This window comes from Triticum dicoccoides, chromosome 5A, assembly GCF_002162155.2.
Source record: "Triticum dicoccoides isolate Atlit2015 ecotype Zavitan chromosome 5A, WEW_v2.0, whole genome shotgun sequence".
Lineage (NCBI taxonomy): Eukaryota > Viridiplantae > Streptophyta > Magnoliopsida > Poales > Poaceae > Triticum > Triticum dicoccoides.
The window spans coordinates 545,036,390-545,049,468 of record NC_041388.1 but is presented as its reverse complement, the minus strand read 5'-3'; the positions used below and the strand labels follow the sequence as shown (position 1 = coordinate 545,049,468).

The 13,079-nt window shown below is 43.6% G+C and overlaps 1 pseudogene; it reads left to right on the top strand.

Moving 5' to 3' along the window:
- Nucleotides 1–110: 110 nt before the first annotated feature.
- LOC119299945 lies at nt 111–4,133 on the top strand (annotated as a pseudogene).
- Nucleotides 4,134–13,079: the final 8,946 nt, after the last annotated feature.

Here is a 13,079-nt window from a genome sequence, read left to right as displayed (position 1 = left end):
CTTGCAACCATGGCCTTGGAATGCTACACGCAGCCACACGAGTTCCAGCGACGAGGCCGTCGGTTGCAACATTTGTGGACTGGTAGGGGAAAAGATCGTTGGCCGTGCCCATGGGGGAAGGGGCGGAGGAGGAGGTGGCCATGGCGGCGAGCATCAGGGAAGAGGAGGAGAGAGTGCGGCCATGTCGGTGAGCATCGGGGGAGAGGAGGAGGAGCGCGCTTGGGGGAGAGGAGTCCGACCAGAGGGAAAAAGAAGATAAGCAGGGGAGAAGGGATGTGTGTGAGCCCACAAGGACGTGTGGCGCCCTGGCATTGCTGGGTGTAGCATGGCGCCCTGGCATTGCTGGGTGTAGCGTGGCGCTACGCGACCAGAGGAAGCTTTGGCGTTTCCCTAAATGATATGGTAATAATTTTAGACCAAAGGGTAAAAGAAGATAAGCAGCGGAGAAGGGATGTGCGTGGGGCGCAAGGACGCGTGGCTCTTTGGCATTGGTGGGTGTGGTGTGGCGCCTTAGTATTGGTGGGTGTAGCGTGGCGCATGGGAGAGAGCTAGGCGACCGGACGAAGCTTCGACGTTTCCCTAAATGATAATGGTAATAATTTTAGACCCTTTCCATTCCACAAAAAAATCCACATTTCTCCTTCGTGGTCCGAAAAATGAAAGCGCCTCCCCTTCCCACCAAGCCCCCAAACTCCCACTTCGCCTTCTCTCCTATGGTTTCTCACCTCGCACCACCCAGCCACCACAGTCTCCCCAGCGACCGGATCAATGGCGGACGCGGCAGCGGCGACACCAGAGAAGGCTCACGTTGAGGAGCTCCGATGGCGTGGAGTTTGTGGTGGAGGAGACGGTGGCGATGGAGTTGCAGACCATCAAGCACATGGTCGAGGACTACTGCATCAACAACATCACCCCCTCCCCAACGTCAAAGCCAAGATCCTCGCCATGGTCATCAAGTACTGCAAGCAGCACGTCCAGAAGCGCGGAGCCGAAGCCACAAACTCCATCGCCAAGGCCTCCGAGTAGGACCTCAAGACCTTTGACAAGGAGTTCGTCGACGTCAAACATCACATCCTCTTCGACCTCATCTTGGTGATATTTCCATCCAACCCTCCCCATGGTGCTCCTTCTAGTTAGTACTACTTGTCGAGGGCTCTTGTTCCTGCTCTTTAGATGCGGTTTTGTTGTGATTTTGAACGGTTGGTACCCCAGATTTGTTCTTCGCGTGCTCGTGATTTTGGGTTTTAGGGTTTCATGGCATTGTTGGGTTGGGAACTGGGCAGTACTATATACTCTCGCAGGTACTCTGATATGTATTATAGGTTCATTGCAGGTATTCTGCAAAATATTGGAATGGTTCATTAATTTTTAAAATAAATAAAATGGGGATGTTGTCGACCTATATGTTTTTTTATGTTTTCTTTATGGGTTATTTGCCATCGTATTTACATGGTTGTGTGATCCTAGGTGTTTGTAATCTCAATGGGATGAAACAACTATTATATGTTATTTGATGATAAGGTCATTTACATTTATGCCCCTAACGTGAACCCACTACTCATATTTGCCTCTAATTTCGAAGCATGCTCAAATTTGCCTCTCTTCCATTAGTTGCACTTACAAAAATGTCCTTATGTGCCGTTTCCGTCCAGTCAAAGGGCTTTGACCGTTTTCCTGACGTTGGCTGGACTTTTTTGCCCCTCTCTGCACATGCAACTTACATGTGGGACCAACGTAAAAAAATCTCTCTTATCCCCTTTCTCTGACTTACACATGGACCGCAAACAAAATTAGTACAAAATAAAAAAACACTCTCCTCTCATAATCGCCCCCCTCTCTCAACTTGACATGTGGGCCATGGGACCCAGGGTCAACTGGTCCACGCATTCGCGGCCGTGAGCGGCTGCGCTCGCCGGCGACTCGCCGGAGGGGGCCGTACAACCGCGGGAGGAGGTCGCGAGGCACACGATCTGTGCGATGCGCTAAGCACGCTGAGCGCGGCAGGAGTAAATGGGCGCGCGCATGGCCGACCAGTCGAGGTCCGTCATGGCGGTCGGCTTCGGGCAGGTGGCTCCGGCCACAGAATCGAGCGGGAGAAGACCGTAGTAGGTGCGTGACCCTTCGGCGACGATGACACAGAGGTCGGGTAGCTCAATGGTGGCCCGGCGCGGCCGGATTTAGGAGGGGAAGAGCGACGGTCGTGGCGGAGTTCGTGGTCCCGCGCGTCGTCAACGGGCGGCCCCAGGCTCGATTGACTGCGTAGGGCGGAGGATAGGCGACCGAAGGAGCTCATGGACATGCTCATCCTGCTCGATCTGGACTCGCGCCGCGGTGGCTAGTGACGACAACGTTGACAGAAGCTCTCAGGCGCTCTCAGCCAATAGCTTCGACATTAGCAATGATGATAGTTGTGGGCGGTGGCTCTAACCCCTTCGCCAGACCAGTCCGAGCATGCCTCTCTGGTCCTCACGAGCAGGCGCGCTGCTCTCGCCGGCGCCGGCCATCGGCCGAGCCGCACCATGGCCATGTGTGGACCAGCGTTGACCCTGGCATGTGGGCCTCTTGTGGCCCACATGTCAGGCAGAGAGAGGGAGAGAGTTTTTTTATTTATTCTTTTATGTTGGCTGGGGGCCAGTTGTAAGTGAGTTAGGGGGTGAGAGAGTTTTCTTGTTTTCCTGAGCCGGTCCCACGTGTAAGTGGCATGGGCATATAGGGGCAAAAACGTCCAGCAAATGTTAAGAAAACAGTCAAAGACCTTTGACTGGAAGGAAACGACACGGAAGGGCAATTCTGTAAGTGCAACTGACGGCGGAGGGGTAAATTTGAGCATGCTTGGAAATTAGGGGCAAATCTGAGTAGTGGGTTCGAATGAGGGGCACAAATGTAAATATCCCTTGATGATATTGGTGAAAGTGCATTGCCTTACTTGCTAATATGTTTACTGAGTTAACTTGCATTGCTCCTTTCTGTATATTATATTTACTTAAGAAGAGTTATTTTGATAACATTTGACTATTTGCATTTCGTCCTTTGTTGGAAATCTAAACTATCTGACTTGCATTTCATTATTAGATTGTCGGATTATCTATAGAAATGGTCAGCAATACTGTAAGATATCAACATGGTTTGATTGTTTCTTTGTGATGGTCTTTCGGAGTGCTTTGACGTCATTACCATTCTATGCTTGTTGCATGACCAATCAAGAATGCTATTCTAGGATGCATCTGTGTTCTACTATTCGGTATCTTTATCCCATCAGATTGTAAGGCATGTGATCTTTCTTTGTTGCTTTATGGTGTCTTTAGTCCGGATAATATTCTGCACACATGAGGATGATCTTTTGGTGTTTAGCTTTGTAGTATATGTCTCATTGTTTAATAGTATATTCTTTTGCACGTGATATAATATGCATTTCTTTACTACTCCTAGTTGGTAGGTTTGTTGCTGTAAATAGCTGTTTTGGGTTATCCTGTTGCTTGAGTAATTCATCTGCACTACATTGGAATCCATCTATGTGCAAAGCTTGTATAGTATTGTTTCAGTGTCATGTAAGACAACTCACCTTCAGACTGTACTATACGTATTGATATTGTCTTGGTTAAGTATGGAATTTTGCTCCCTCATCATGATGTATTGCTACTGTTTTGCTTAATATGAACTTCTGCTCGCTCATCATTTGCATTTTTACTACTATTTTGTTAAATTACGATGTTCTGCTCCTTCACTATGTGAGTGATGCAATTATATCTTGTTTATGTTGCTCATGTTTCTTATTTGTTTCGTCTCTTTTGTGTAAGTATGATACCCGACCATCATGCTTGTTGAATTACGAAGTTATGCTCCTTCACTATGTGAGTGATGCAATTATATCTTGTTTATGTTGCTCCTATTTCTTATCTGTTTCGTCTCTTTTATGTAAGTATGATACCTGACCATCATGCTTGTATTTTCCTTGACAGGTTGCAAACTACCTGGACATCAAGGGGTTGTTTGATCTGACCTGCCAGAAGGTCACTGACATTATAAAGGGGATGACTCCAAAGGAGACCCGCAAGACCTTCAACATCAAGAACGACTTCACCAAAGAGGAAGGGGATGAACTCCGGAGGAAGAACCAGTGGGCCTTAGAATGAAGGTCGAGGGGGAACAACTAAAGAAACAACTATCTCGTAATGCGAATGGCCGACAATGATAGAAACCCAACTTTGTTAATGTTTGGGAGCAGCCGTTAACCATTTGTGATTCGAAACTATGCTAGTAGCACTGTTCAAGATATCTTCCGATATTCTGATAAATCGGCCAATTTATCGCTTACCTTTGTCCGACCGATAAGATTTATCGGCCGATAAATCAGCCGATATGGCGATAAATCGGCCGTTATGCCGATAAACTGGCCGATTTACCCCTTATCATGGGTCAACCGATAAGTTCCCCATAAGCGATATCCCCAACATTGGCTAGTAGTAAACCGTAAGTACATTGGTCTTGTTCCGGTCGATCTGGGAGGTTTACCATTTGGCGGACTCCGTTATGTTTATGTTGGTGGTATTTTCCTACACTCTGAACTTGGTTATGACTTTGGTCCTGGTTGTTGGTTATTCTGTAACTAATGATAGTTCTAATCTATCATTTTGCATGCCTATGATGTGTTGAGATTCTTCCTCTGCATGTGCCTCGAGTTTGACTAGTGAAGACGTTAACCGTTTGTGATTTGAAACTATGCTAGTAGTAAACCGTAAGTACATTGGTCTGGTTCTGGTTGATCTGGGAGGTTTACCATCTGGCGGACTCCGTTATCTTTATGTTGGTGGTATTTTCCTACACCCTTGAACTTGGTTATGAGTTTGGTACTGGTTGTTAGTTATTCTGCAACTACTGCCAGGTCTAATCTATCATTTTGCATGCCTATGATGCATTGAGATTCTTCCTCTACATGTGCTTCGAGTTTGATTTGTGAATTCTTGTTGTTATGAAGTTTTGGAGCTCCAGGTGAGCTATCACCATAGGTTCATGTTCAACCCTGGCATCCCAGGAGCTACCTCTGCATGTGCTCACAAGCTTTCCTTCTGCCTTGTTCGGTGGTGTGCAGTGCAATTTGCACATCACCCTATTTGATATGTCAACCCTAGCATCCCAAGGTAACTCTAACACAGATCACCAAATCGCCTGCAGAAGTCCACAACGAACACTCACTTTTGGCCATCCAACTATGATCATCAAATTGGTCAAGACCAGTCTGAAATCCCCCAAACAAATTGAGGTGATGTTTGTGGGTGTTCGGATGTCCGTAACGCAGGACTCCATTTTTTTCGTGTTTCATCCATCCTCATATGCTCTGTATCCATGCTACCCGACTCCGACATCACTGTTGTACCACCCGGCACCGTCGAAGACTTGTCGAACCTCCTCCTCTCCATCCAGGCGTTGCCCGGTTTTTCCTACGCCTTTGTTCCACCCTGAAATCAGCCGCAGCCATGGTATCCTCCCCCCTTGCCAACACCGCTCATGGCAGATACTACACCCGACAAGTGTTTGGTCAAATGCTATTGCCAAAGCGTTCTTGTTGTTTACTTTGAAGCAAACATGATGGATTCAACCGAGTAATACTTCTACGTCGAGTTCATGGATTCGTCTTCGTCGGACGAGGATGAAGATGATGATGAAACATCGATGATGAGGGTGATTCCTGAAGATGCGTAATGTGTGTCAGAGCATGTTGTCAACTACAATGGTTCAACAAAGGGACATTGAGTGTTGAATCGACAGATCACACGATGTTTTACTATGACTACTTTGCCCCCAATGCGTTGTTCAGACCCTATTTCTATCGCCGATTTTAGATGCGAAAACATGTGTTCGAACACATATAGCAAGGTGTCAGGGCCTATGTTTATTACATCAAGATGAAGAGCATGTCATCTAAAACATTGGGTTCTCTGGTTATCAGAAGTGCACGCTTTCTATGAGGCTGCTTGCCTATGGCACGATCGTAGATTCGTGGGATGAGTACCTTCGAATGGCTGAAAGCACATGCCTCGAATGTATGGTAAGATTTGCTACTGTAGTGGTCATGGTGTTTGAAGTGAAGTACTTGAGAGAACCAATGCCGCAAATAACTCATGGCACTTGGAGAATCAAGAGGGTTTCTAGGCATTCTTAGATTCTTGTATTGCATGCACCAAAAATGAAAGAGTTGACCATATGCTCAACAGGGGCAATACTAAGGCCATTGCAGAAAGCCCACCATCTTTCCTGAAGCATTTGCATCGCAAGACTTCTATATTTGACTCTCTTTCTTTTGCATGTCTAAGTCCCACAATAACATCAATGTGATGCGGCGGCCTCCATAGTTTGAAGTTGTGGGCGAGGAAAGCTCCTGTGTGCAAGCATATCATCAATGGTCATGATTACAACATGGTACTATCTTTGTGATGCTATCTATCCTCCATGGGTGACCTTTTCAATACTATCTCTGAGCCAAGTGGTAATAAAAAAATTCACTTACCCCAAAACATGAAGGTGCTAGAAAGTTTGTGGGCAGGGCATTTGGAGTGCTCCAGACTTGTTATGCAGTTTTTCAAGGACCAGCTAAACTATGGTACCCAGAGACATTGTGGGAGGTGATGACAACTTGTGTGATCTTGCACGACATGATTGTGGGGGATGAGAGTGAGGGAATTCACCAAACTCTTGAATTTCAAGAGACATATGATCTTATCCAACTTCCAGAGCATAATTTGACGACGTTTGAGGATTTTCTCTAAATGCATCAACAGATTTGCCATCTAGGAACTCATGAGCAGCTTCAGAATGATCTAGTTGAGAATATGTGGTAATAAGTTAAATTCCAATTGAAACTATTATTTCAAAACTTTATGTTTGAATTATAATATTTATATTTGAATTATTGTTGCATTGGAATATTTATCTTTTAGTTATCAAAGAAGAATTGTTCTATTTACCATTCATTACTGAAAGGATCGATATGGTTGACTGGGAGGGGATGAATAGGCAACTACCAATTTTTAGCTTTTCTTAATAAATTAGGTTTAGAAACAAATAGGTTGTCTAGATATGCAACTAGGTGAACAACCTATATGATGCTAACAACAACCACAAGACAAGCAAGCAAAGGATACAACGCAATAATAGCTTGCACAAAGTGGAGTCGGTGAAGACGAGGATGTGTTACCGAAGTTCCTCCCCTTTAGGGGGAAGTACGTCTCCATTGGATATGTGTGGATGCACAATGCTCCCCCAAGAAGCCACTAGGGCCACTGTATTCTCCTCACGCCCTCGCACAATGCAACAAGTTGTGATTCCAATAGTGGTGCCCTTTAAGGTGGTGACGTAACCTTTACAAACAAGGTTGGGGCAATCACCACAACTTAATTGGAGGCTCCCAACACCACCACGAAGCTTCACCATAATGGATTGTGGCTCGGAGGTGACCTCTTCTGTCTAGGGTGCCCAAAAACCCAAGAGTAACAACATCAACAAGGGATTAGTGGGGGGAATCAAATTTCCCTCCACGGAAGTGTAGATCGGGGCCCTCTCAAGAAAACCCTAGAGAATCAACAAGTTTTGTTGTCTTGGGAGATAGATCGGGCGAAAATGAACTTAGGGGTAACACTGGAGCTTGGCGGAAAAGAGGTAGGTCTTCTTGAGGAAGAAGACCTCCTTATATAGTAGGGGAACAAATCCAACCGTTTTCTGCCCACAAGTCATGCACAAGTGGTACTACTGCCATGCACGGCAGTTCCAGTCAATGAGTGCAACTCACAGAGTCACGGACGCGGTAGTGCCACCGGAACGGTACCACCGCTCTCACCAGCGGTACTTCCACTTAGTGTTGCAAACTGAGGTGGAACTACGGAAGTAGATTCAGGTAGTGCGGCAGTACCGCACAAGGCGGTACTACTGTTGTCCACTGTCGCTCTACTTCCGCTAGAGTGGAACGAGGTTACAAAAGCCCAGAACTAAGCGGTACTGCGAGCAGAGGTAGATGTTGGTAGTACCGCACAAGCGGTACTGCCGCTCTGAAGCAGTGGTACTACCGCTTAGCCCTCTAGGGTTCATGGATCTACGGTAGTGGGGTAGTAGTACGAGCCACAGTACCCGCACAAGTGGTACTACCGCTCACGACTATCGCCCTATTACCACTGATTTATAGAACGCCTAAAACAAGCGGAAGTGCCTAAAGTACTGGAGTGCGGCAGCACCACCAGAGCGGTGCTACCGCTCCCCAACACGGTACTGCCGCTTGGATGCTTCTATTAAGCCCAATCAGAAGACAGATGGTGCTCCAAGTTGCCAAGAAGGAAAGAGGGTGCGAAGGTGAATGTGTACGTGTTGATTCCACCCTAACCTTTCCAAATGCGGATGCCCCTTAATAGTACGGATTTCCTACAACTCAAATCCACCAAAAGAAAATGCTAGAAAATAGATGTCTTCACTCTTAATTATTGAGGGGAAACAAACCATCTCGAGCCATGTAATAATCTCTGAAAAACTCAATGCACACTGTTAGTCCGCAAAACACATTGTCATCAATCACGAAAACCACTAAGGAGAAATATGCCCTAACAATTACTCTGGGCATAGTGAAAAATTAGCGGGCTGACATTTGATGACCATGGTTGGAAGGTCCGGCGTTTGGTGATTCGCGTTGGAGTTGCCCTTAAGTTTTGTTCCTGCATGTTCAAGTGGTTACATGTTCCCATCTTTTACGTTGATGGCTGATTTAACTTTATGTCCCTCTGTTTCAGAATACCCAACTAAACTATTTTGAGAGTAGTTTTATCTTTTTTGTGAGGGTAAGAGTAATTTATTGCCGTGAGACCGGGTACAGACCGTGTTGCACCGCATGATCAACCACGCTCACTTACATTGTTGGTGCGTTCTTCTATGCTAGTGTAATATCTCGGTCTATATTTGCTATCACAGGACAATATCAATGTGGTGGTAGCACCATGATAATGACAACCTTTGATAGGATCATGATAATTACAACAACTTAGTCCCTTGTCATCTCATCGGAGATGAACAGGAAGAATATCTTGTGTTCTGATCGGTGTATGGGTTCCTCCAACTGAATTTTGAACGGCTTGTAGTTTTCACCAACTGAATCCTATTTTTTAGCATTTCTAAGTCGGTCATTAAATACACAAAATTCTTTATTCTGATTCATATGGAAGGAGATACATATTTTGAGTTTATCGAGAAACTTTGACACTTGAAAACTATGATCACATGGTTCATGTTTTAGCCACAGACAACAATACGACAATAGCATTGTTAGATATCAGCTTTCTCTATATTCTTGGTCACACCTAGAATATATCATTTACTCTCAATATGCCCAAATCAAAAACTCACCCCACTGATGTGGATCTTTTGTGGGCGGCCTCTTCCGATGTGCAGTGGTGGATCTGGTGGCGACCATTGATACGTCTCCAACGTATCTATAATTTTTGATTGTTCCATGCTATTATATTATCAATCTTGGATGTTTTATATGCATTTATATGCTATTTTATATGATTTTTGGGACTAACCTATTAACCTAGAGCCCAGTGCCAGTTTCTGTTTTTTCCTTGTTTTAGAGTATTGCAGAAAAGGAAAATCAAATGGAGTCCAATTGACCTGAAACTTCATGGAACTTATTTTTGGACTAGAAGAAGCCCATGGAGTATCAGAGATAGACCAGAAGAGTCCCGGGCTGCCCACGAGGGTGGGGGGTGCGCCCACCCCCCTGGGCGCGCCCCCTGCCTCGTGGACAGCCCGGAGGTCCACCGACATACTTCTTCCTCCCATATATACCCATATACCCTAAAAACTTTGGGGAGCAGAATAGATTGGGAGTTCCGCCGCCAGAAGCCTCCGTAGCCACCGAAAACCAATCTAGACCCGTTCCGGCACCCTGCCGGAGGGGGAAATCCCTCTCCAATGGCCATCTTCATCATCCCGGTGCTCTCCATGACGAGGAGGGAGTAGTTCTCCGTCGGGGCTGAGGGTATGTACCAGTAGCTATGTGTTTGATCTCTCTCTCTCTCTCTCTCTCTCTCTCTCTCGTGTTCTTGAGGTGATATGATCTTGATGTATCGCGAGCTTTGCTATTATAGTTGGATCTTATGATGTTTCTCCCCCTCTACTCTCTTGTAATGGATTGAGTTTTCCCTTTGAAGTTATCTTATCGGATTGAGTCTTTAAGGATTTGAGAACACTTGATGTATGTCTTGCGTGGGATAACCGTGGTGACAATGGGTTATTCTATTGATTCACTTGATGTATGTTTTGGTGATCAACTTGCGGGTTCCGTCCTGAACCTATGCATAGGGGTTGGCACACGTTTTCGTCTTGACTCTCCGGTAGAAACTTTGGGGCACTCTTTGAAGTGCTTTGTGTTAGTTTGAATAGATGAATCTGAGACTGTGTGATGCATATCGTATAATCATGCCCGCGGATACTTGAGGTGACATTGGAGTATCTAGGTGACATTAGGGTTTTGATTGATTTGTGTCTTAAGGTGTTATTCTAGTACAAACTCTAGGATAGATTGAACGGAAAGAATAACTTCATGTTATTTTACTACGGACTCTTGAATAGATCGATCAGAAAGAATAACTTTGAGGTGGTTCCGTACCCTACCATAATCTCTTCGTTTGTTCTCCACTATTAGTGACTTTGGAGTGACTCTTTGTTGCATGTTGAGGGATAGTTATGTGATCCAATTATGTTATTATTGTTGAGAGAACTTGCACTAGTGAAAGTATGAACCCTAGGCCTTGTTTCAACGCATTGCAATACCGTTTGTGCTCACTTTTATCATTAGTTACCTTGCTGTTTTTATATTTTCAGATTAAAAAAACCTTTATCTACCATCCATATACCACTTGTATCACCATCTCTTCACCGAACTAGTGCACCTATACAATTTACCATTGTATTGGGTGTGTTGGGGACACAAGAGACTCTTTGTTATTTGGTTGCAGGGTTGCTTGAGAGAGACCATCTTCATCCTACGCCTCCCACAGATTGATAAACCTTAGGTCATCCACTTGAGGGAAATTTACTACTGTCCTACAAACCTCTGCACTTGGAGGCCCAACAATGTCTACAAGAAGAAGGTTGTGTAGTAGACATCAAGCTCTTTTCTGGCGCCATTGCCGGGAGGTTAGCGCTTGAAGGTATATCTTTAGATCTTGCAGTCGAATCTTTTTTGTTTCTTGTTTTAGCACTAGTTTAGTTTATAAAGGAAAACTAAAAATGGAATTAAGTTTACCTCATACGCTTCATCTTTTTAATATCTTTCGTGAGTATGATGGGAAGGAAAATTGTGCCAAAGTGTTAGAAGAAGAATGTATTAAAAATTTTGGCACTAAATCTTTGAATGATGATCATGATTGCAATATTGTTAGTATGAATTCCTTGAATACCCATGATGCTAATGATATGCAAAGCCAAAAGCTTGGGGAAGCTATGTTTGATGAAGATGATATTTTTTGTCCCCCAAGTTTTGATGAGAAAATTTATTATGATGAAAGCATGCCTGCTATTTATGATGATTATATTGATGAAAGTGGATTTGGAGAGGTCATGACTTTTATTTTGTGATGAATCCACTATTCCAGAAGAGGTTCCAATTGATTATGAGAACAAAGTTGCTATCTATGATGATTATTGTGATGACTTGTATGCTATAAAGAATAATGATATCCATGAAACTTGTCATCATGATTTTAGTTTTCAATTGGATTATGCCTCACATGATAATTATTTTGTTGAGTTTGCTCCCACTATTATTCATGAGAAGAATTTTTCTTGTGTGGAGAGTAATACAATTTCTATGCTTGTAGATCATGAAAAGAATGCTTTAGGTGCTGGTTATATTGTTGAATTCATTCATGATGCTACTGAAAATTATTATGAGGGAGGAACATATGCTTGTAGGAATTGCAATAATATCAAGTTTCCTCTCTGTGTGCTTAAAGTTTTGAAGTTATGCTTGTTTTACCTTCCTATGCAAGTTGATTCTTGTTCCCACAAATTGTTTGCTCACAAAATCCCTATGCATAGGAAGTGGGTTAGGCTTAAATGTGCTTGTTATATTCTTCATGATGCTCTCTTTGTGTTACAATTCTTATCTTTTATGTGAGCATCATTGAAATCATCATGCCTAGCTAGGGGCGTTAAACGTTAGCGCTTGTTGGGAAGCAACCCAATTTTATTTTTGTTCTTTGCTTTTTTGCTCCTGCTTAGTAATAAATAATTCATATAGCCTCTGTTATGATTGTGTATTTTATGTTTTAATTAGTGTTTGTGCCAAGTAAATCTTTTAGGACCTTCTTGGGTGATTGTTATTTGATCTTGCTGTAAAAAACAGAAAGTATGCGCTCACGGGAATAATTTTCATTTCTTACCAGAGAGCGATAAAGTACCAATTCCACTTGCAGTAGATTAATAAACAAATTTCCTAGGACTTCCTAATTTATCAGGATTTTTTGAGTTATAGAAGTATTCGAATCCTACAGATTACTACAGACTGTTCTGTTTTTGACAGATTCTGTTTTCTATGTGTTGTTTGCTTATTTTGATGAATCTATGAGTAGTATCGGAGGGTATGAACCATAGAGAAGTTGGAATACAGTAGATATTACACCAATGTGAATTTAGAATGAGTTCACAACAGTACCTAAGTGGTGATTTATTTTCTTATACTAACGGAGCTTACGAGTTTTCTGTTAAGTTTTGTGTTGTGAAGTTTTCAAGTTTTGGGTAAAGATTTGATGGACTATGGAATAAGGAGTGGCAAGAGCCTAAGCTTGGGGATGAACAAGGCACCCCAAGGTAATATTCAAGGACAACCAAAAGCCTAAGCTTGGGGATGCCCCGGAAGGCATCCCCTCTTTCGTCTTCGTTCATCGGTAACTTTACTTGGAGCTATATTTTTATTTACCATATGATATGTGTTTTGCTTGGAGCGTAATTTTATTTTATTTAGTTTTGCTTGATGTTTGAATAAAATACCAACATCTGAAATTCTTAAATGTTAGAGAGTCTTCACATAGTTGCATAAT